At 41.8% G+C, this 25,688-nt stretch overlaps 2 protein-coding genes across 2 annotated transcripts in view; both read right to left on the bottom strand.

Moving 5' to 3' along the window:
• The window catches only part of pyya (peptide YYa), a 41,909-nt gene extending 25,861 nt beyond the window's left edge, over positions 1–16,048 (bottom strand). The window contains exon 1 of the mRNA XM_060902687.1: positions 15,999–16,048. The gene's annotated coding sequence lies outside the window, so the exon portion shown is untranslated. The remainder of the gene's footprint in view (positions 1–15,998) is intronic.
• The window catches only part of LOC132868909 (large ribosomal subunit protein uL3), a 477,874-nt gene that overhangs the window by 178,616 nt on the left and 273,570 nt on the right, over positions 1–25,688 (bottom strand). The window lies entirely within an intron of this gene.

A 25,688-nucleotide genomic window follows, 5' to 3' on the forward strand; every position in this document is an offset into this window, starting at 1 on the left:
TGAGTTTAGGGATTAGCCAGTTTAGAGACATGACATTAGTGCCTTACAACTATCTGGAGAGAAACACAAGATGGCACTGGAAACAATTTATACATACATACATACATACATACATACATACATACATACATACATACATACATACATACATGTAATTTCCCAACAGTTCGATTCAGTTATTTGCTTTATGACATTGTTATTGTCACAAAGCAGCTTTTCAGAAACTTTGGATATAAATTTTTAACCATATGAATTTATAAATATATCCCTAATGAGCAAGCCTGAGGCGACGATGGCAAGGGAAAACCTCCTGAGACAACATGAGGAAGAAATCTTGAGATGAACTGAACTTAGAAGGGAACCCATCCTCATTTTGGTGATTACAAATAGCGTGGTTAGAAATAACTTGCGTCTATAACTGTGTCCTTTATGGTCAAGTAAGATAAGATAAGATAAGATAAGATAAGATAAGATAAGATAAGATAAGATAAGATAAGATAAGATAAGATAAGATAAGATAAGATAAGATAAGATAAGATAAGATAAGATAAGATTTTCCTGTAGTGATCCCTATGAGGGGAAATTCAGGTGTTGCAGCAGCTCAAGTACAGAGTAAAATATAGATAAATGTAGGTTTAGTTAAAAAATAAAACAAATAATTTTTTTTGCGGTCCTGTTTTCATCAAATCCTGCGCTCTGATTGGCTGGCGAGCAGATATGGTACGGACTCCAGTTACGGACCTCTGGCGACTGACTCATTCACAACAACAACAAACAAACGTAGCAATTTTTGTCAACATTTATCTTTTTTATAAGATTTATTTATAAGATTTTTATCAAAAGTCCTATAAATTTTTGCCAGCATTTCTCAGGAGAATAGCATTAATTTTACAGCATGGATAGCGATAACGACAGTGTTCACAGTGAAAGCGAGTTTTACTACCCTGAGGAAGAAGAAATAAAAGAAAACATTTCAGGAGAAAGCTAAAAACCTCTAACTTGCTAACGCCGAGCAAAAACATGGCTGAATCATGAATGACTCAATTTTGTATAAATAGGGGACTACATAGGTGGCAAAATGTAGGGTTTTTTTTTCCTGCCATGGAAGTGCACTTGTATACCGAGGAGGAAGTCATTTGCATCACAGCCGTGAATGAGGATTCAAAATGGTGGCTCGGCTCGGTTTTCCCTTTCGGGCGCTCTCGTTTTCTGTTAGAATTTGGTAAAGAAAAAAATAAATATATTATTTACCAGCTTAAGGTCGGTCCGTATGGTGAAATACCGTGACCTCGGCCTTGAATACTGACCTCGGCCCAGAGGGCCTCCCTCACTACTTTCAAGACCTCGGTCACGGTATTTCACCATACGGACCTCACAGCTGGTAAATAACATGTAAACTCCTTATTAACTGAGCGTGAGGTCTTTACAGGAAAATATCAGACCAAGGTCTTGAAAGTACAGACCAAGCCTGAGATCTGATATTTTCCTTTAAAGGCTGAGCAAGTGAAGTTAATAAGGAGTTTATTATCTGGCTTTTTTATTATTAAGATTAAAATATATGCTCAATTTAATGAGGCATGACGTTACGTTCAGTCACATCATATTTGTAACGTGTTTGAGTCACGCATGCAGAATAAATGGCTAGCGGTTTCTGTTAGTGGTTAGTGGTTTCTGAACACTCTTTGCTGCTCATTTCTTGATTAACTCGCTGACTCTTGTTTATTTTTTGTATTTCGGCCATTTTTGATTCTGTTTTGATTTCCAATTCATCTTTTTTGTCATTTTGTTTTTGTTTGGTTTTTTGCAACACTGAAAGCCAGCACCTTGAGAAGAAAGTCTGTAATCGCCCACAGGCATTACGGGAAAATTCTGCCCGCCAAGGAACCAATCAGAGCGCATGATTTTACTGGAAGTAGCTTGAGCTCTCATCTCATCTCATTATCTGTAGCCGCTTTATCCTGTTCTACAGGGTCGCAGGCAAGCTGGAGCCTATCCCAGCTGACTACGGGCGAAAGGCGGGGTACACCCTGGACAAGTCGCCAGGTCATCACAGGGCTGACACATAGACACAGACAACCATTCACACTCACATTCACACCTACAGTCAATTTAGAGTCACCAGTTAACCTAACCTGCATGTCTTTGGACTGTGGGGGAAACCGGAGCACCCGGAGGAAACCCACGCGGACACGGGGAGAACATGCAAACTCCGCACAGAAAGGCCCTCCCCGGCCACGGGGCTCGAACCCGGACCTTCTTGCTGTGAGGCGTCAGCACTAACCACTACACCACCGTGCCGCCCCGTAGCTCGGGCTATATAATAAAATTGAATAAAGACAGATATAATAGAAAATATAATATAATATAATAAATACACTAGAATGCAGAATATATAATGTAATAGAATAGAATATGATAGAAAATATAAAAATAAAATAGAATAAGGACGGACAGAGCTGAATAAGTGAGCGTATATCTGAGCATATAATCTTTAGTTTGTCCATATGGGGCTGTCCTCCACACCAGGGCTTTACATTAACTTTTTTGCTCACCGGCCACTGTGGCTAGTGGTTTTCCCAAGTCACTAGCCATTCAGCCTTTTCACTAGCCACAATTTTGTTGCCAGGAAATTGCAGTTTTTTTCTTCACCATGATACGTTAAAGTTTGGAAGATCTAGATGTAATTATGAATGGCAGCGTATAATGCATCTCTACAGTAGCACTCAAATATTCAGTGCTGTTAAGGTCGCTCCCTATATGAAAACATGCAACCAATTCAGACAAAAATATAAACAGAGTATTCTGTTTATTGAACTCAAATTCAAGCCACTTACAATATGAAATATCATATAATATGAAAAATAACATTCAGTACAACTGAAGTGATTCTAATATTAAAAGTCCAATTCAAAACATTTATCATTGAAAAACATTTGATGTTTTGATATGCAACTATTATGTGTATTATCAAGTATTATTATGTATATTATGGATTATCTATTAATCATGTGTGTGTGTGTGTGTGTGTGTGTGTGTGTGTGTGTGTGTGTGTGTGTGTGTGTGTGTGAACATGTGTAGAGAGAGACATTAAATGTCCTCATTACATTCATCATCAGATGAGTCTGAGTGGTCCATGAAAAATGGTCTTCGTGACCTGAGGCTTCCAGCAGGCCGTAAGTTGATAGCTGGGGCGGATCAACTTCTTTCCAATCGCGTGAACGTTTCTAAACAGCAGCTCCATCCTCTCCAGCTCAGCCAACTTCATGACAGCCAGGGACTGAAAGCAATGCTGTCCTGTAGTGACCCAGCCGTCTTCGCCGGTTTTGATGTTATAGTACCGATGTGTGCATTTGACTTTTCGTGGTCCTTTATAGTTTCGAGTTTAAAATTACTGGTGCCTGTCTTTGCCAGACTTTCTACAGTCTTCGCAGTACATGGTATTTTCGGTTTTGCTATGAACTAGCCAAACTCGCCCAAACTTCCATTTGTCATTGAACTGTCTTATCTTCCTATTAGCATCTTGTTCATCTCCATGGCCACAGCCAGCTCTGAGGCCCCCGCGGTCCGGACCTCGGTCATTTTTAAGAGCTGAAAATACATTTGTACGCTAAATATTCAACTGGATAAAAAAAATAAAGAATAACATTAAAACGTCTCCATAAAAAGTGCATTGTTAATGATGTTAAACGTTGATTCTGTCTCTGTTTGGTGCATGCGGCTCTGAGACCAAGAACACAAAAGCGAATGAGCGCACGCGCGACTCGGGGGAGGAACGCAGTGCAGGAGTCACGGGGTTTCCATGGTAACCATCAGCGCACTTTCATGAAGCTGTTAAATTTACATTTTCAAACTTCATAGTCAGCTGGGACAGGCTCCAGCTTGCCTGCAACCCTGTAGAACAGGATAAAGTGGCTACAGATAATGAGATGAGATGAGATGAGATGAGATGAGATGAGATGAGATGAGATGAGATGAGATGAGATGAGATGAGATGAGATGAGATGAGATGAGATGAGATGAAAAAATAAATATATTATTTCCCAGCTTAAGGTTGGTCCGTATCGTGAAATACCGTGACCTCTGCCCAGAGGCCTCGGTCAGTACAGTATTTTCAAGACCTCAGTCACGGTATTTCACAATACGGACCCCCCCACACACACACACGATGGTACTGTTCTGTCCTGGGTTATGAGAGATGCGTTACACTGATTCTGACAACATGATGACATCGTGGCTACAGCCTACAAAAAAAAAAAACAACTTACGCCTTTTTGACCAACAGGGAACAGGTTCTTGAACCAATTCCATTCAGGATTCTTTGAACAAGAACAGAATCCATTCCCTGTGGGTCAAAAGGCGGTAACGTCCCAGTTCAGTTATACTAAACATAGGCACTAATGGAACACTGCTCAGCCAATCAAATTAGTGAGTCTGCATATTACTGAACTGTTGTATAATTAGTTAATTAGCTGATTATAGTGGGGCGGCATGGTGGTGTAGTGGTTAGTGCTGTCGCCTCACAGCAAGAAGGTCCGGGTTCGAGCCCCGTGGCCGGCAAGGGCCTTTCTGTGCGGAGTTTGCATGTTCTCCCCGTGTCCGCGTGGGTTTCCTCCAGGTGCTCCGGTTTCCCCCACAGTCCAAAGACATGCAGGTTAGGTTAACTGGTGACTCTAAATTGAGCGTAGGTGTGAATGTGAGTGTGAATGGTTGTCTGTGTCTATGTGTCAGCCCTGTGATGACCTGGCGACTTGTCCAGGGTGTACCCCGCCTTTCGCCCATAGTCAGCTGGGATAGGCTCCAGCTCGCCTGCGACCCTGTAGAAGGATAAAGCGGCTAGAGATAATGAGATGAGATGAGATCTTTTGTGTGATGTGTAATTCACCCTCTCATTTAAATATGGCGGAAATGTTTCGGCGCACGCTTTGCGCATCACGGACCTCGGTGATTTTAAAATGTTGCTCCGGCCCTGATCATCTCTGCCCCTTTTCCCTGAGCAGCAGGGTTTGAAACTCCAGCTACATGCCGCCACATAGTGCCAGAGCATTTTTTTAAGGATTTTCCACTAGGAGACCAACTGGTCTGGGCAATCCAATCACAGACCCCAGAGTCCATGCGGCTGGACCACTGCGGCATATTCTGTGATGCAAATTGCCGCATTACGAATCCTCGTTTCAGCCAGCATAATATCAACATAGTTAATGCAGTGCCAAGTTTTCCTTGTTAAATGTATAATTACATGGTACTTGGTTAATTAATTGCAACTGATTGAACCAAATGATAAGACATAACTTGGTTTAAAATTTGGTCTCCCAGTGAAGCTGGTTTGGCATTGACTAGGAGACCAAATCTGGCCACTGGGAGACCATTTGGTCTCCCAGTAACTATGTTAAAAAATGCTCTGCAACTTTGTTGCTTCATTCATTGTATCACAGATTTTATCTGAGCCGTTAACGAACGTTCTAAACAATTCTAACATGCTGTCAGAATGTTTATGCAGGTGCTCATGGGAGTTGTAGGCGCGTAATATTACATTGCAATGCGTTTATTATATCAGATGCCTTCAGTGAAAACTACAATTAAAATATATTGTCATACCACAGAATAAACCACCCGCCAAAGTGGCTAGTGGGACCAAGGGAGTAACTTTGATTTTGACATTGGTGGGGACACAAAAGTGATCCAAGGCAGTTACCAATATTCGTCTGTAGGTGGCAGTAAAGGACCATGGATTTGTTGTATCTAGCCTAGCCTAGTAGTAGTAGAAAGAGGTCTCTGTAAAACAGTGAACGCAGCAGACTCAGCAGCAGACTCAGCGACTGTCACGCTGTTGATTCTGAAATGCAAGTCGCACATCTGCATGGCCATGCAGTAGCCTACATCTGACTACTTACATTCTGTAAAACCATTAGGTCTATAAATTTAACATTCATTCATCGAGGATATTATCTAACACCAAGTTACATTGCTCCAGCATTCCTTTTCTCTGCAGCTATGCAGTAGCCTAGCTCTGATGCGTCCTGTCACGTTGCTAAACCTGCCTAAGGAGCCGCAGCAATACTTTTATGAAGGGTTTCCATACATCAAAAGGATTTTGTTGAGTTTTTAAAGCTCGACGGAAACCCTGCACTTACATTCTTGACTTTGAAGAAGAATGAACGAATGTCTCGTTTCTTGGGAGGGGGGCCGTCATCCATGATACTCAAGTCAGCATGCGAGTCGTAGGGCAAGCATGCATGGACATCGAAGTCCAGCTCAATCTGTAGGCTGACGGAGAGTGGGCGGTGCGTGGGGTAGGTCAGGTGTGTACATGTGAGATACGGGGGGTTGATGGGCGGGTAGTCACGGCTGCTGTGGGAAGTGTGCTGCTTTTACAGCAGATGGAGTGACAGCTGGGATAGCCAACCATGTAAGTTAGCGAGAAACAGGTAGCTAATCAGAGAATGTATATCTACATTAGAGGGGGGATTATTAGCAGTGTCATACATTTAACCCTTTGTGTGCCATGTAATCATTGCTCAGGTTAGGTCATCAGTTTTATTGATCGTGATTACACAGTAGTGGCTGAATATTGGTAGGGACACGTCCCTAGTGTCCCTACCCAAAATTACGCCCTAGAGTGGGACTAAAGTTATTACCCGCCAAAGCCCAATTTTACCCGCATTGGGCGGGTGGGCAGGTGCTAATGTAAAGCCCTGACACACAGGAATGAATTAATAAGAACTCCAGTCAGAAGTAGGGCTTCAGGATCGATCAGGCAGGTCAAGAGAACAGGAGAGGTCAGCATCCCTGCTATCTCAGGGGTGTGGAGAGAGAGAGAGAGAGAGAGAGAGAGAGAGAGAGACTGTTGGGTGAGCTCATTGTCACGCAATGGTTCAGACCATTGTACGTTATGTGCTAAGTGCAAGCAGTTAAGTTCCAGGCTGTATCCTAAACCCGAATCGTTTTGTTTGTTTGTCTTGTTTTTTTTTATCGCATTGCAGCATAGCTTGATTATTTTCCAATAACTGCATGCCCTGAAGTGTTTTATTCCCCTTATACTACTTTTGCCAGTACTGTAGTTACAAGTTAATTCCATGATTCAAGTTAGTTCCTGTTATCACTTAACACTATCTGAGACTTGAAATGATGATAATCAGATGATATTATAATTGGATTCTGTTAATTATTAGCTCATCCAGCCGACAGGTGATGAGTTTATGCCATCATGTGTTGTCCGTCGTCCATCAGTCCGTCCAGCATCGTCCACATTTCACGAAAATCGCTTCTTCTCTCTCAATTCTTCACTGATTTTTATTCTTTTTGGCAGGAAGGTAGGTCTGCCTGGGGTGCATATGGGGGGGTTTAGACCAAAAATTTTTTTCTACCCCCTCCAAAATATGGAGATGATCTATCTAAGTATGGAAATACCAATATTTGGCCAACTGAAAAATGCTAACCCCCCTGTACATACCCTCTGAAGTTAATAACCTCTCCAAATGTTGGAAGCATCCCAGAAGGGAACTCGGCCTGCTCTATGTACTCTACTACACCTAGTATCTTCTTAGCTTTTGACCGTGTTGCAACAGAAGCCATTATTTACCTGCAAGAATACAAATAATGACTATTTAATACATTGGGAGATATAATTCAGATATGAATCATTTGTGCATACTGGTTCTTAAAACTAAATTAGTAACCTTAAGTAATGATCCTCTGTGCTTAAAAATAGTTCATATTTGAGGTTTTACTGAAGAGTTATTCATCAATAACTTTAAAACTTGCTGAAAAAGAGCAGAATTACCATATGTTTAATTTACTTGAATGTAAGGTTACTTACCACTAAGCTTATTACCTTAAAATAATGATCATCTGCACTGAAAATGTTGTAGTCGTACCTAGTGGCATACCTGAAGAGGTTCGCATTCATCAATAACTTTAAAACACATTAAAAAAAGCAGCATTCTAATATCAAACAGCACTGTAATGTATTTTGTCATATTGTAAGAATGGAAACTTTCAGAGGGTATGTACAGGGGGGTTAGCAAGGTTCAATTTAATAAAATTTGACATTTTCCCACATAGATGGACCATCTCCATATTTCTAGGGGGGTAAAACATGGAAAAGTCAAAATTCTTAAAATAACAACCCCCCCAATATGAATCGCTTCTACCCAAATTTGCATAATTGCAATTAATAATGAAGATATGGAGTAATTAATCAATCCCTAACGAGCAGTTTCCACACAAATCACTTCTTCTCCCTCAATTCTTCACTGATTTTGATTCTTTCTGCCATGAAGGTAGAGGTACCCAGGGTGCATATAAGTTCTACCCAGATTTGCATAATTACAATTATTAATGAAATTATGAACTAATTAAGCCTTAATGTCTTGCTGTTCAACAAAAATCGCTTCTTCTCTGTCAATTCCTCGCCGTTTTGGATTCTTTCTGGTAAATAGGTCGGTATTTCTAGGGTGGATATCGCTTATATACAGTAGGTTGTATATAGTGTATATAGCTTGCAACATTTATTGTCCCACTTTAGATCGTTCCTTCTGGACTAGACGCAGCCGGAGTGAGCTACACCATCATTTATGATCTTGTTTTATTTATGAAACAGGTTCTGTTGGTTGCAAATGGTATATATGAACCAAACAGCGTCTCATCATGAGTGTGATTAATTTAGAAATGCATCTTGTACGATGCTAAACTGGAGGCTATCCGTATGCTTGTCTTACTTTTTAGCTACTTTAGCGTTGTGGATCCAGGACCAAACTAAACACGCAAACCTCAGACACCGAACAGGTTTCATTTGATTGGATACATTTGTGATAAAAAGGGGACATGGGATAGGTTTCATTTTCGTGTGAAGTATTACTTTAACAGGTAGAAGGTAAACACAGGATCTGTTATACCATATGAAAGAAACATGTCCAGAAGAAGAGCTGATTGCCCAGCGGCAGTGTTATGGATCCACATGATGTTCTCTCACCCTCAGGCTGTGATTAAGACACAGTGAGAACTTCTCTTAGTACGTTTGTGAACAATAACTCACATCTGTGATGATGTACTGGGTGGCAAAAATACAAAACACAACGCACACCCAACCCACACACTCATCTCATTTCATCTCATCCATATCTCTCTCTCTCTCTCTCTCTCTCTCTCTCTCCACATGATAGCATGATGAACGTGCATGCTCATTTCATGTCCTCAATATCAAAGTTATTGCTGCTTACCTTTACGTTTCTCTTTACGCAGAAATATTCGACTGCATCATCTGAAGCGATGGATGCTGCAAGCTGTGTGGTGATGAGCAGATTATTTGGCGAGTCGTTTAATTATTCAGATCACATTAGTAAACAGCTAGTCAAGAAAAGTCATGTATTTTGTGATAATATACAGCTTCATAAATGTCAGCAGTAAAATATATATATTTAAATTTTTTAAATGATGTGACTAAAGAAGCTTTTTGTTCAATGTTATGAGACCTATGTAGACAGATTAATAACTGCAATAAAGGAACAAAACGGATTTTATTTCCTACAGGAATCCGTAATCTCAGTGGAATCTCATTAAGTGCTGAAATACTAATGAAATCGTGATTGTGCCAAAAATTTGTAAGAAATGCTGCAAAATATTTTTGAGTCATCTTCATAGATTTGGTGATGTAAAATGTTTTCCTTAGAAAATATCATAGTGTACGCAAACACACACACACACACACACACACCATCCATCCATCCATCCAGCCAGCCAGCCAGCCATTTGGCCCAATTATCCATCCATCCTCCATCCATTTAGTCCACTTATCCATCCATCCATCCATCCATCCTTCCATCCTTTTGGCCGGTGTGCAGGACTGATCAACAGTCACTGGAAACATTTAGTTGCAGTTATTGCTGCACAAGGGGGTCACATCAGATACTAAAAGCAAAGGGTCACACATTTTTGCCACTCACAGATATGTAATATTGGATCATTTTCCTCAATAAATAAATGACCAAGTACAATATTTTTGTCTCATTTGTTTAACTGGATTCTCTTTATCTACTTTTAGGACTCGTGTGAAAATCTGATGATGTTTTAGGTCATATTTATGCAGAAATATAGAAAATTCTAAAGGGTTCACAAACTTTCAAGCACCACTGTGTATGTACCTTTTTGGCCCTAAAAAGGTACACATAGTTACCTAGAGGTCTAATAATGAGCCGTAGGAGGGACATTAGTGTAGACTGTACCTTGGGGACAGAAATGGACTCCTACTGTACCCCTATTTCTAACAGGGTAGAGTTTGGGTGACTCATGTAGCTTCCTGGCTGAAAGTGAGTCTCACCACAGCTCTGTGAGTTATTGTAATCACTCCATCAGCTACGTGGGTCTGTAATTAATAAAGCTGTGACCGAGGCGTCTTTAGTGGGCAAATCATCACTGCACACTTCAAGTTTGTTCCCTAACACTTAATAACTGCCAACAAGACACCCACCCATCCACACTTCCAGAAGAGCAAATCATCGCCACTTCAACAACAACAACACTTTACTCATGATGACTGATATAACTCTGACTTCTCTGAGTAATTTCCATGTAAATAGGAAACAAGAGGTTTGTTTTGATACTTCACATTATGACCAGTGGGTTTGTTTGAAAAGTTCAGTCAGTCATGGGCGATGATATGACTGGGTTACAGCCAAATAACTGTGGAGCTGAGAAACACTTAGCAACTCGAAAGTAACTCAAGAGACCACAATGAACCAAGTGTTTTTATTAATTTATTTAGAGTATAATTTTGTATAGAAGTTTCACTTTAAGATAAGTAGACAGGTTCTGTGGCGGTAGTATGTGTCTAAAAAGTCTAAAGTCCTTCCCATGCCATGCCCTGGTCTTCCCAGGCAGTCTCCCATCTCAGTACTAACCAGGCTGTTAAAGCACATTGGGTGGCACCAATCTCTGTAGCCCGCAGCCTCTCACCTATACAGCTAGGGTTACAGTGGGGGGGGTGGGTCCTCTGGTAACCAAGAGAGTTTGACTCCCCTCTCACATCTGTATTGCAGCATGCCTTGCCAGACGGCAGTAGGTACCATTTTTATGATGGTCTTTGGTATGACCTGACAGCAAGTAGAACATTTCAGAAAACCATCCATTATCTATACCGCTTATCCATTAGGGTTGCAGGGGAAGTTGGAGTAAGAGGGAGAGTTAACCTTGGGCAGGTCACCAGCCTATCACAGAGATGAATAATTGTTCACACCGATGGGCAATTTAGGGTAGCCAGTTGACCCAATCCACATGTCTTTGGACTGTTAGAGGAAACCCACACAGGCATGAGGAGAACATGCAAACTTTGCACAGAAAGACCCCAGCTGACTGTGAGATTCGAACCCAGAACCTTCTTGCTATGAGGCAACAGCACAAACCACTGCACCACTGTTTCACCCTGACTTTATTAGCTCACGAGCCATAGGCTGATAATGATTTGCTCACCAGCCATAAGGCGATGAGCTATTGCCATCCCATGGCGTCCATCGTCTGTTCACAATTCACAAAAATTGCTAGTCCTCCCTGAGTTTTCAATGGATTTTGATTCTGATTGTTTGGAAGATCTAATCAGTCTGCACAATAGTTACTCCCTGGTTTTGTGATTGGTATGGCCATGTGAGCTACTGCGCCACTGTACTTATACTTGTACTTACTTGCACTTGGTAAGGTCTTCACGTTTAGTCTGCCTGCTCACAATCTAGTTTTAATGAACTTCCCCCGCCTTGGCTGGCACCTTATAGCGGTGGTGGGGTTTGCGTGTCTCCATGACCCTTAGAGCTATGCTGGTTGGGACCTCGGTCCCTGGTAGGTCCAACCTTGCCGGATTGGTCGACGGGTAGAGCTCAGACGAAGATTAGCCAACCTTTTCCCCAGGTTTGGGGTTGTGCACCGGGTTAGCTCCCCTGTCATGTAAAAATTTGTACCGTATTAGCTACTGAAACTCAAATGAAGTGTGCCACTGATGCTCTGGTTAAACCTCCCAACCAGTTTAGATTATAAGTTCAAGGTTAACTGGGGAAAAAAAACATAGAAGAAACAAAGGTTTTCATTCAATAAAGTCAATCCAGGATGGATGACCAACCTCATACCATTTGAGAAACATTCTCAGGATTATAAGTGCAGTCACTTTGACTCCTTTCTGCAAAGCTACAAAAACAACTTCTTCTCATCATCGCGGTCACACAGCATCGAATCAGTCGGACTATGATGGATGACGATGTGAGATGATGACGAGTTTTGACTGTTGTCTCACCGAGTCAGAAGGCTGGATTTAGCCTCAGGAAAGCTGACGCATTCTCTCCTCTCTCGCTCTGTCTCTCCTTAGGGGTCGAGTTATGGAGCCCCCACACCGAGAAGCCCCCCGATTATGTTCTTGACGTCAATGGGTTTACTCACTGACTGCAGAAATTTACCCAGGATCATTATGACATAAGTGCACTATCCTGCATCGATATAATTTTCAGGAGGATGCAGATACATCATCCAAAAGGCGAAAAGCTCCAGTAATGGATCTGGGAAGCTCTGTTGTGTCGTGATGATTGGATTACATAGTTATATGATCGAGATATAATTGAGTTACAGCCACTAAAGCTTATCACTTTTAATATCATGATGAAATGAAAGGGTATCAGTTTTACAGTGATCATCATAAAAGAGAAGCATTGCTAATGAAATGATCACACAGTATGTGCTAGAAATGAGTAGTCGAGATGTGTCCTGTGTCTTCTGCCCTCTTGAGGTGTGAAACTGTCACACTGCCTGATACGGAGCTCTGAAAGGTCTTTGGCTCACACTGACTAAAGACGAGTCATTCACACACACTGAGGGCTGCACAAACCGAGCAAAACCGGCCACAGAAATCTTAATAATTTCAAGTGCTTATTCATTTAATGAGATGTTTTGCAAAAGATTTCTGGTCTGAGACTTCAGCATTAGTGAAATAGCTGAGAGTTCAACATTAGTGTTGAAATAAAAAGTGTGAGGATGGAACAGTTCATCATGTAAGGAATAAAAACACCTCAGGATGTGTTGTTAGGGGAAAATAATCACACACACACTGCAAAAACCTAGTTGAGTTCTGAGCTGGAAACTAAATATAATATAATCCATGTTTTGGATTGATGACATTACCCTGTGGTGAAGGATTTTCATGCTCTTGCGTCTGTTGAAACTCATACCCTAACACACACACACACGCACACACACACACGATCAGATGTAATCCCAAGACAGAGCTGTAAATCGTTGTGGCAGTTGGATGGCGAGGTGAAGCTTCCCGCCTGTGCTGAGACACAGAGCTGGATAAACTCGCATCCCATCAATCTATCGCCAGCAGAGGAACAAAGCAAAAAAAAAAAAAAGAGGAAAAAAAACAGCTCTCATACCTGGGCTTTGTTCCAACACTATTTTTAAAGCATATCCTCGGTGACTTTCCCTTTCCCTTTTTGCTTGGTTGTTGGTTGAGCTCTCATTCATTCATTTATCTTCAGGAAGTGGTTTCTAATGGTGAGGCTCTTGTTCAGTCCCAGGAACCGGGCATGAGGCAGAAATCTGTCGATTATTATTTGTACACAATATCTTTCTATTGTACCTATTTCTTTGGTATTGTAGCACCCAAATTCCCACTTGGGGATCAATAAAGTCAGTCCATTCATCCATCCCACTTATCCATTCATCCATCCCACTTATCCATTCATCAGTCCATCCATCCAGCCCACTTCTCCATCCATCCAGCCCACTTATCCATCCATCCATCATCCATCCATCCATCCATCCATCCAGCTCACTTCTCCATCCATCCATCCATCCATCCATCCATCCATCCGTACATACAGTACATACATACAGCCCACTTATCCATCCATCAATCTATCCATCCAGCCCACTTCTCCATCCATCCAGCCCACTTCTCCATCCATCCATCCATCCATCCATCCATCCATCCATCCATCCATCCATCCATCCATCCATCTCACTTCTCCATCCATCCATCCATACATACAGTACATACATACAGCCCACTTATCCATCCATCCAGCATCCATCCATCCTTTCAGCCCACTTATTCATCCATCCATCCATCCAGCCCACTTCTCCATCCATCCATTGATTCATCGTCCATCCATCCATCCATCCATCCATCCATCCATCCATCCATCCATCCATCCATCCATTCAACCCACTTATCCATCCATCCACCATCCATCCAGCCCACTTGTCCATCCATCTGTTTGTCTATATCTATCTGTGCTGGTCCATCCCACCTCCTCCATCCCACCTTGTCCATGTGTCTGCACTCCTGTCAGGTCTGATCTTCTTAGAAATCAATCAACCTTCTGACCAATCAGATTCGAGCATTCACATTTTTCTCGGTTACTTGAAAAGACATGACTGAATTACGGTGAATCTATGGACAAGTCAGTGCTGAGCTGAAAATAAACCAACAAGCAAATCATATCTGCTCACTGGTCCCTTTCCATTGATGGACAGGTTGATGGGGGGCTAATACTTTGTGTATAGCAACAGATGGGCTAGACCTACAGTGTGCATATGTATGCACATCATTGCTTATTTAGCGCAATGATACCCCCTCAGAGTGTATCAGTTTGACTTATTAATATCATCCACAGTTTAAAACAATATATGAGAAGCACACAATGGCCTGGTTGGTGTCTGTCTTGGGTCCACTGCTTTTTTCTTTATATACGGTATGTTCCCTCTGGGTGATATTATTCATAAACATTGTATTAGTTTCCACTGTTATGCTGATGACATGCAATTGTATGTTTCTGCAAAACCTGATGAGAGACACCAGCTTAATAGAATTGAGGAATGTGTGAAGGACATTAGACACTGGTTGCTTATTAACTTCCTTCTGCTTAACTCTGACAAGACTGAAGTACTTGTACTTGGACCACATGCAGCTAGAAGTAGGTTTTCTGATTCCACAGTAACTCTGGATGGCCTTTCTGTTTCTTCACATGCAGCAGTAAAAGACCTCAGAGTGATTATTGACCCCAGTCTTTCATTCGAAACTCACATTGATAACATTACCCAGATAGCTTTCTTTCATCTCAGAAATATTGCTAAGATAAGAAATTTAATGTCACTACATGACACGGAAAAACTAGTTCACACTTTCATTACCTCCAGGTTGGATTATTGTAATGCCTTACTGTCTGGATGTTCCAATAAGTGCATAAACAAGCTCCGGTTAGTTCAAAATGCAGCAGCAAGAGTCCTTACTAGAACTAGAAAATATGACCCCATCACCCCTGTCTTATCCACACTGCATTGGCTCCCAATCAAATTTCGTATTGATTATAAAATACTACTATTGACCTTTAAAGCACTGAATGGTCTCGCACCACAGTACCTGAGTGAACTTCTGGTTCTCTATGACCGCCACGCCTACTTAGATCAAAAGGTGCAGGCTATCTGCTGGTACCTCGTATAGTGAAGTCTACATCAGGGGGTGGAGCCTTTTCTTACAAAGCCCCACAGTTATGGAACAGCCTTCCAAGTAATGTTCGGGAATCAGACACAGTCTCAGTGTTTAAGTCTCGGCTGAAAACAGATCTGTTTAGTCAAGCCTTTTGTTAATGGTGTTTATGAGGTAAAGGTGTAGATCTGGAGGGTCCTCAGACAGAGTGTTTTGGTAAACTGGGATGTATGGATGCTGTCAGTCCCCCACTCGCTTGCTCACTCGAGTTTGTTGATGGTGTAGTGGCTGCTGCTTTATGTCCCGGGGCTCCCTCATGCCTGTGTTACCTTCTGGCTCTCCCCTTTTAGTTATGCTGTCATAGTTAGTTGCCGGAGTCCCTGCTTGTACTCAGTGCAATATGTATACTGTTCCTACTTATTCAGGTGACATTGGACATACCTAACAACCTGTGTTCTCTCTCTCTCTCTCTCTCTCTCTCTCCCCCCCAAATCTGTCCCTCTGAGTTACATGTCGGTCCTGGGATTGAGATACTGACCTCTTCTGCTCCTCGGACCTGCCTGATCCATCCTGGTGCCCTGTATCTGGTTGGAGTCTCATCGCATCGCTCCTGTGGAGGGCGGCCCCATGTGGACAGTTGGGGGTTGCGCCTGGAGGATGCTCTGGACTCTTGCAGTGGTGCTTTTGTGGCTGGGGACTGCAGTTGACTTGCTGACTTTAGGACGGCAGTTGACTTGCTGACTTTAGGATGGCAGTTGACTTGCTGACTTTAGGACTGCAGTTGACTTGCTGACTTTAGGGCTGCAGTTGACTTGCTGACTTTAGGGCTGCAGTTGACTTGCTGACTTTAGGGCTGCAGTTGACTTGCTGACTTTAGGGCTGCAGTTGACTTGCTGACTTTAGGGCTGCAGTTGACTTGCTGACTTTAGGGCTGCAGTTGACTTGCTGACTTTAGGGCTGCAGTTGACTTGCTGACTTTAGGGCTGCAGTTGACTTGCTGACTTTAGGGCTGCAGTTGACTTGCTGACTTTAGGGCTGCAGTTGACTTGCTGACTTTAGGGCTGCAGTTGACTTGCTGACTTTAGGGCTGCAGTTGACTTGCTGACTTTAGGACTGCAGTTGACTTGCTGATTTTAGGACTGCAGTTGACTTGCTGACTTTAGGGCTGCAGTTGACTTGCTGACTTTAGGACGGCAGTTGACTTGCTGACTTTAGGACTGCAGTTGACTTGCTGACTTTAGGGCTGCAGTTGACTTGCTGACTTTAGGGCTGCAGTTGACTTGCTGACTTTAGGGCTGCAGTTGACTTGCTGACTTTAGGACTGCAGTTGACTTGCTGATTTTAGGACTGCAGTTGACTTGCTGACTTTAGGGCTGCAGTTGACTTGCTGACTTTAGGATGGCAGTTGACTTGCTGACTTTAGGACTGCAGTTGACTTGCTGACTTTAGGGCTGCAGTTGACTTGCTGACTTTAGGACTGCAGTTGACTTGCTGACTTTAGGACGGCAGTTGACTTGCTGACTTTAGGACTGCAGTTGACTTGCTGAGTTTAGGGCTGCAGTTGACTTGCTGACTTTAGGGCTGCAGTTGACTTGCTGACTTTAGGGCTGCAGTTGACTTGCTGACTTTGGGACTGTGGTTGTTGTGAGCGGTTTTGCGCTCGGGTTTCCATCGGTGGGGGGTTTATGGCATCATCGACGGTGACTTTATGTTAGGGTTGTTAATGTTATAGTCATGTTGTCTGTTGTTGTCCGGGTGAGGATGGGTTCTCTTTTGGGTCTGGTTCCTCTCGAGGTTTCTTCCTCGTGTCATCTGGGGGAGTTTTTCCTTGCCACCGTCGCCACAGGCTTGCTCATTGGGGATAGATTAAGGACAAAATTAGCTCATATTTTAAGTCTTTCAAATTCTGTAAAGCTGCTTTGTGACAATGTTTATTGTTAAAAGCGCTATACAAATAAACTTGACTTGACTTGTTGTGCGAGTGTGTGAGCAGGTGTTTAGGATTTGTGAGGTCGATGTCATAGGGCTCTCCGTCTACACACCATGTCAGTCATTCATTAAAAAACAGCAGCAAACACTTCAGGCTTCAGTGAACACCAGATGCTTTGACTGTTTATAAATGTGTATTGACGTATTTGTTGTTCTGCCCTTACCTTCATAGTGTAGGTAGAGATTTTATCACCTTTTCAATTATTTCCTGTATGTAGTTTGGGTGCTTTAGTGCAAACTGGATTAACATTATTAACTGAAGGAGGTGTGGCCTTTGTGTCTATCAGTCCTTGTAAAGGAGGTGTGGCCTCTTTGTCAGTCCTAGTAATGAAGGCATGGTCTCTGTCTCTCAGTCTCGGTAAAGGAGGTGTGTCTTCTGAGTCTGCCTTTAAATTGAATGTTTCCTCTTTCAGGTGTTAATTTCACACCAATGTAACACTCTATTTAACGCTCCTTTTTCTCTATAGTCTAATTTTAAATGATCCAACAGTTGACTGTTGTCTCCTCCTCCCTGAAGCTCATGTCTTCCTGGTCTTGATCTAAGCTGACGGGTCCAACCACCTGTGGCTTTGTTTCCTTTCACCTTGACAAGTCCATGACCATCTGCCAAATAAGTGCAGGTGCTGATGTCAAAAGTCAAGTAGGTTTTATTGTCATTCCTCTACATAACTTTTATACATTGGAAAGAAATGTTTCTTTAGGGCCAAGGTGCAACACACACCATGTACACAGGACGACAGAACAGTATCCAATGGAACCAAAGCAAACAATCGTCTGTAAATTGTAGGTAGTACACGATCGTGCAATTTGCAGTTGCTAATGTGTATTAGCAAGATCCAGAGTAAAAAAAAAAAAAACTGTCTCGTAGCAGCACAATAACATTGTGGCATAATACAGTACATGCTGTAACTTTAAGTTCAAGCATGCAGTGATGGTCATCCATGATGGGTTCTGGGCGGGTCTTGAGTTTTTAATGAAACTGGAAATGTAGCTTATATGTTTGGTTAAAATATCAGAGGCAACTCAAAAGGTAATCCCTCCTGAGTGATGTCGAATGGTGGAATTATGATTACTACAACAAACATTGTGTCTGTTTTATGACACCCTGTTTCGATATTGCTCTGTATTCATTTTTGTCTTTTCCTCATTTTCTCTGCAGTTAGAACGCTTCCTGTTTTTCTACAGAGCCTCATCCTGCCTTATTCTGAGCCTGGATGTGTTCTGGATTTGCCAAAATAAGCCTGTGTAAGACAGGCCTGTGCACATGAGGCATAGTGGAAATACATTACTGAGGCCTGCTTTGCTACTTAAGTGCTTATTTGGGAGCTGTCCCAAAACCAGGGGAGCTCCAGGGACTTCTCTGTGGTTCGAACAGCTCTAGAACCCAGTGTTCTTCACCATAGCTGATGCAGGAAATGAGAGCTGAAGAGGAAACAGCAGGAGGGAGTGCAGTCCTGGTGGTTAGGGTTCCTACAGGGGAAATTAGAGATGGCAGCGTCTTTGGCAGCAGGACGCAGAAAAAGGCCAGTGCTCAAGTGCTGTAGTTTATAGTGTCCTTGATGTATTAAGTACTTTGCCAAGAATATGCCCAGGTCATTTACCTGCTTTTGCCAACAAGGCCCACTCGCATCAATGATCAAATCATGCAGCAGACAAACCACAGTAAGAAAAGCTGACAGCGATATTAACCAGGAACCATAATACACACAACTGTCACTTACCATAGGAATGGTCCATTTTAAACAAAGTGCGATACAAATGGACAAATCAATAGTTATTTTATGGACCAGTCACATGCTGAGGAGGTTTTCTGGTTAAATACTTGTGCTTGCGGCAGAATAAATCTAACCAGTCAATCCAGTATCTGACTCCTTAATACTGGATTATCACCAGCCACTATACTGTGTATATACGCCATATAAATTAGACTTCCTAGACTGTATATCAGGGTGGTGTGATCAAGGTTACTGTTATTAACCCAAAGTTGATTATTTTCCTATAACAGCATGTTCCGTTGTGTTTCATTCCCTTCTAATACACAGTGATTTACCAACACTAACATTCTGTATTACTTAAAGACAGACACATGATACTTTTTATCCATTTATTGTTAATTTAATGTGGTGGAATGTCCCCAAAACAAATTAGATCCTGTTATCCATCCATTTTTAACATGCATCCATCCATCCATATCACTTATCCATCCATCCATCCATCCATCCATACCACTTATCCATCCATCCATCCATCCTTCATCTATACCACTTATCCATCCATCCATCATTAATATCACTTATCCATCTATCCATCCATCCATCCATACCACTTATCCATCCATCCATCATCTATACCACTTATCCATGCCTCCATCCATTCATCCAGCCATCATTTATACCACTTATCCATCCATCCATCCTACTTATCCATCAGGGTTGTGGGTGAAGCTGGAGCCAATCCCAGCTGACTTTGGAGAAGAGGTGGGGTTCACCCTGGCCAGGTTGTCAATCTATTGCAGGGCTGCCAGTAGACCAGCGCAGGTTAATTTGATATAACGTTTGTTTCACACTCGTGAGCAGCTGAATGTCATATAACAAAATTGGCCAAATGAATCAGGGTCTTGTGCTGAGGTTGAGTTCTTAGCCAAGATTAATTTATAAAACAGCTGACAGGGCTGAGACTCTACCTTAGTGATGTATATCAGGCCTCGAGACCTTCTACAGCTGTTATGCATGTGGCTGTAGAGCCATAATCATACATTTTGTAGGCGAAACACACGGCTGCCAAAGTATGCAAGCTTCTCGGTCCAGTCTCAGGAGAAGGTAATGAAAATAATGGAGTGGCTCTTCTTTATTCCAACAAAAACAAGCTTGTTAATTAGTCTACAGCAATCAAGGGACCCTAAGAAGCCCATGGGCCTGCCATTGGTGGATATATTTTCCTGTTTTGACTCCACCTATTGACACTGACTTGATGAAAGAAAGTGGTGCGCATCATTGCATTGTCAATCTTAGCAAAGTTAGCCTGGAGCTAGTGTATTTATGGATTTTCCCAGAGTTGTGACGTACTAAAATTGATCAGGCTTATAGGTTCATAGCCTTGTGGTAGGCAGAGGGCTCATCACAGCCAGATCCTTAGCTGGAGATCCCCAGAGGGTCCAGCACGTCGATTTTTATTGCCTTGTTTATTCTCTAGGTGAGAGGAGGTTTGAAGGATTTCAAGATCTGAGGACTTGTTGATGGAATTGTATTATTGTCACCGAAACCTGAAACCCAAGCCATGAAAAACCAAAGGCACTTTCAAAATTATGTACATGAATAATGGATTTTATTCAGAGAAGGTCAGAATTTACAACTGAATGGATATCTGTTTGATATTCCAATGATCTGAAGGGAGTCAGTTATTCAATTCATATAATAATTGGAAAAAAATGCAGAACAGTATATTGGATACGTTATTTGTCATGTCAATAGGAATCAAACAATGTGAGCAAACATCTGATTTTGTTTTCTTTTTTAAATATGTAATGGATGGACAACACTCTTCATTTCATATAAATATTTCTTGTCCAAGACAGAAAAGACAAACCTGGAGATTTCTTTATTATTTCATTCATAATTGAATGGAAAGTGTTTCACCCCGAGCTGAAACATTCCTGCAGTTACATTCTTAATCAATGCTGTTTGTCTTTGCAGGATGACAAGGTTTTTCCCTGAAGCCATGCCTTGCTTTGTGTAAGCAAATTTTGCGAAGTGACTGCTTTTGTTTGTAGTTTTTTTGGTGCTTTAACCAATAACCACAGCTTACAAGCTGCTATGTGAAATGTTTCTAAAAAAAACCCCGTAATTTTACTTTACACCACAGCTCTGTTGAGTTCTCGAAATTGTTCATTTATTCACTACAAAAATCACTTCACAGGTGACACAAAAAGTTGTTTGGTGGACGCTTTACAAAATATCCAGTTATTTAATTAATAAAACATATAATTATTGATATGGTGAAGTTTTTGGAACATTTATAGAACAAATCTTTAGTGTAAGAGTCAGACATAAAGCTGTAATGTAAAGTTTTCAGCTACAAGTCTTCAGGACAGAGCAGTTTACGCTTTGTGGTTTTTCTTTTTTTGTCTTGTAGCTATTGATAGCTATGCGCTTCTCTTATTGTAGCCCAGTGACTTCAGTATAAATCTCATTAATCAAACTTAATATACTGAGCATGTCTTGACTGATTGACTACATTTATTCATTTGACAAACATTTTTATCCAAAGTGGCTTATAGTTGGGTTTCTGAGCAGATGAAGGTCAAGGACCCAACAGTGACATCTTGACAATCCAGGAATGTGTAGTCCAGATGCATTAAGGCATTAAGGCGGGGATTAAGGATCACTTGAGGAGTAGCACCTTTCATATCCAGCACTTTGTGAAGTGCAACATACGATCACTCAAGAGCTGATCCCACTAGTCTCTCCATGGTGAAGACCCACCATGTGTCCTACTCATGGTGCCCCTGTTACCTTCGCTCAACATGGTGGCTCTTAGGGGAGAAGGAACCCTGGAAACAAACCTACCACCTAGTCCCTTAGGTGGTGAAACAAAAATCTCAACATAGTGCATAGTGTATGCACAACCCTGGGTCCCACTGCCTTGTGGATAGATAAGGATAGTGAAAGGCTAAGGGAAAACAATCCCGGCAGAAATATCAGAGTGGAGGCCTATAGCTGGTACTTGTTCCAGTTCGACAAGTCCCTGGCAACTCCTGCATCCAGATTCATCTACGGCTGTCTCGACTATGTCCTGCCACTGGAACCAGATGTCTCTGGACAAGAGAGTGCAGATGATACTTTGCAAGTCACTGTAAACCAAGTCATGCACAAGTCATTACATCATTATATCAAAAAGAAAAAAATTCCAGAGGTGTAACTGTTGAGCCAGCAATGTGACATTTGGGATATTTAGCCATTTTTGGCAAAACTTTAATTACTGTTTTAGTTATTTCATTCACCAGATAACAGGGTACATATGTGATCTCAGAGACATCCTTACTACAAATTGACTATGTTCATTGAAAATGTATCGTCTCATACTTAACACTAGTGTTGTAGTCAAGACCACCTAAACCAAGACCAAGTCATGACCAAGACCAGAGTGTATCGAGACAGAGACAAGACCAAGACTTTTAGGGGTTGAGATCAAGTCAAGACCAAGACCAAGTCAAGACCAGGACCAGACCAGTAGGTGTGAAAGGGGGCGGGGCAGGGAAGGGTGACAGTCATTAATCCATCCATTATCAGTAACCACTCTGTACAGGGTTGCGAGCAAGCTGGAGCCTATCCCAGCTGACTACGGGTGAAAGGCGGGGTACACCCTGGACAAGTCGCCAGATCATCACAGGGCTGACACATAGAGACAAACAACCATTCACACTCACATTCACACCTACGGTCAATTTAGAGCCACCAATTATCCTAAGGCTAAGGGCCTAAGTAAGTAAGTAAGTAATGAGTCATGTTATTGGTTGCATTTGAAGCAGGAAATTTTACATTCAATCACAGTAATGATGTTAACAATAAATCAGACAATTTAGTGAAATCTCTATAGTTGTGGATCAATATGAGTTAAAAAGTCACATCCATAGTGCTGGAATGATCTGGGTATTAGTCCAGCAGCAGGGATGCTGCTGTATGTGTTGATAGAGTAGCTTATTTCATGTCCATGGAGAGAGGAGATGTCAGATGTCTGTACTAACAACAGTCAGCATTTGTTTTACTGAGGGTGTAGTAATAATCATTAAAGTGCCATGAGGTGCTGGAAATGGAAACGCATCCGGATGCTTCAATGCCTCCCATCCCAAACACACACACATCCACACATACACTCCCAGTGGAATACACCTTTATATTGCACTCTGTTTGACACTAGGATGCAGAGGCCATTATTTCATAGCCTGTGTATGAAAAATACAGCAGGAGGAAACCACTGGGGATTGTATGTTGAGCTTAGGGCGTTTTTTTTTCCTTCTTCTTGACACACCAAGCCACATGTCATGCTGTCAGCCCTATCGCTCTCGACTGTCATACAGGCTCATAAAAGCTGAACGGTGAAGCTATCTAATTCAAAACTACATGGCCCTTCAGCACGCCTGATCGCTCCAATTATCTCCTCTGCCCTTTCAAAATGAGAAACACTCCAGGGGAATCGCAAAAGTGTGGTGTTTCTCGAGGAGTGGCTGCTCAGACTCCCACTGCTTTAGCGAGGCGCGGTTCGATCTACATTCCTTTTGCTTTTTTTTGCAGGGTTTTTTTTTTTCATTTATCATTATTGAGCTATGTCTCAAATGACTCACTCTGTTCTCAGGCTGTATATTGTGTACGGCTTATACGTGGATCTTTCTAGGGAGGAAACATCTCAAGTTAAAGACTAACAATTTGAAATAAATATTAATAAAAATGACAACTCAGAATGACTCAAAGTGACCACTCTAAATTTTTCACTCCTTATACGAGGACCTGAGGTGTTGCACCATTATGATATCATGGACATACAGTGACCAATAGAATGATTAGCACACTTAATGAAAGAAGGAAATATCCCAGTTATGCCAAATATCCCAGTTTTGAGATTGTACGATTTATAACAGCAAGACTTTTGGAAGCGTTTTGAGAGAACTTCTTACAAAATGCAGCTCCTGAACTTCAAGTATCATTAAACTTCCCGTGGGCATTGTGTTGCATCCATGGAAGAGCATTGATAACCACTATATAATATGCTGGTGGAATCGTCGTGCTTTGGGGCTGTTTTGTGGCTCTCATAAAAATTCATGGCTTCAGAAATTCTGCAAAGTACCATGAGGTTCAGACCTGGCCATAGATAGTGCTTTAAACAAGGTAACGAGACAAACATACTTCCACATCCACACGGAAATGGTTAAAGAAAAAAATTAACGTTTTGCCAATGTTTGACAATCTCAGTGTCCAGATTTGAAAACATAGTCTGAATTGAAGAATATGAAGGTGTTTAAAATGTTCTGTATTGAATGGGCTTTGTTGGATATCACCAGAAGAGCCTCAGTGCTGTGATTAGAAATTTATTTGTGTTAAAAAAAAAGGTTAAATAAAATTGCAATGTTCAGATAATTAACAGTTATTCCACAAAATTGAGTCGTACATGAGCTGATAGCCGACGAAGCGCGTAGCACCGAGTTGTCTATAATCCATGTACGAGATTGAGTGGAATAACTGTTTTATTCTATCCATATTCACTGGATTTTAAGAAACAAAGTATTTTTATTTTTTGCAAATTCAATAAATAGAAACTTTATACAAAATGTCCGACAAAATCATTTCCGCTTAGAATGTAAACAAACCGGCAAAATGACAGGAGCATCCATCCATCCATTATCTGTAGCCGCTTATCCTGTCCTGCAGGGTCGAAGGCAAGCTGGAGTCTATCCCAGCTAACTGTGGGCAAGAGGCGGGGTACACCCTGGACAAGTCGCCAGGTCATCGCAGGGCTATGACAGGAGCAATTTGTGAAAAATGCGATAATTATAATAATAATTCTTGAAAAATAAAAAAGATATGTTCTCACCATCAAATACTTTCATTCCATATTTTGTTGCTTGTTTTTTTTGTGGTTTTGTTTTCGAGTAGAATTTTTATGTCGTCCTCGGTTGGTTCAGGAACACACTCCGCCATTTTGTTTTTCTCTACTCACGGTATATGCATTGATAGCCTAGTAGTAGAGTAGCCACCGACTAGTGGCCTAGTGGTAGCGTGTCCGCCTCTCGATCGTGAGTTCTATTCACGGTCGGGTCATACCAAAGACCATCATAAAAATGGTACCTATTACCATCTAGCAAGGCACGCTGCAATACAGATGTGCATGGGGAGTTAAACTCTCGTGGTTACCAGAGGACTAGCCCCCCACTGTAACCCTAGCTATGTAATAGGCGAGAGGCCGAGGGCTATGGAAACGGAGATCGGTGCCGCCTGATGCGCCACCATACAGGTTGGGCCTGGTTAGTACTGGAGTGGGAGACTGCCTAGGAATACCAGGTACTGTAAGGTGTGGGAAGGACTTTAACTAACTTTTTTTTTTAAGTAGAGTAGCCAATCAGTGTGCGCAACTGCTCATATCCAGTGACTGTGGAGAGAATAATACTGTATGTTTATGTAATTGCATGTGCAGGTGCTTTGACTCATTTTTATAGTGGGTGCCAATAATTTTGCAGGCTGCTCTATCG

Source organism: Neoarius graeffei, chromosome 20, assembly GCF_027579695.1.
Source record: "Neoarius graeffei isolate fNeoGra1 chromosome 20, fNeoGra1.pri, whole genome shotgun sequence".
In the NCBI taxonomy this organism is placed as follows: domain Eukaryota; kingdom Metazoa; phylum Chordata; class Actinopteri; order Siluriformes; family Ariidae; genus Neoarius; species Neoarius graeffei.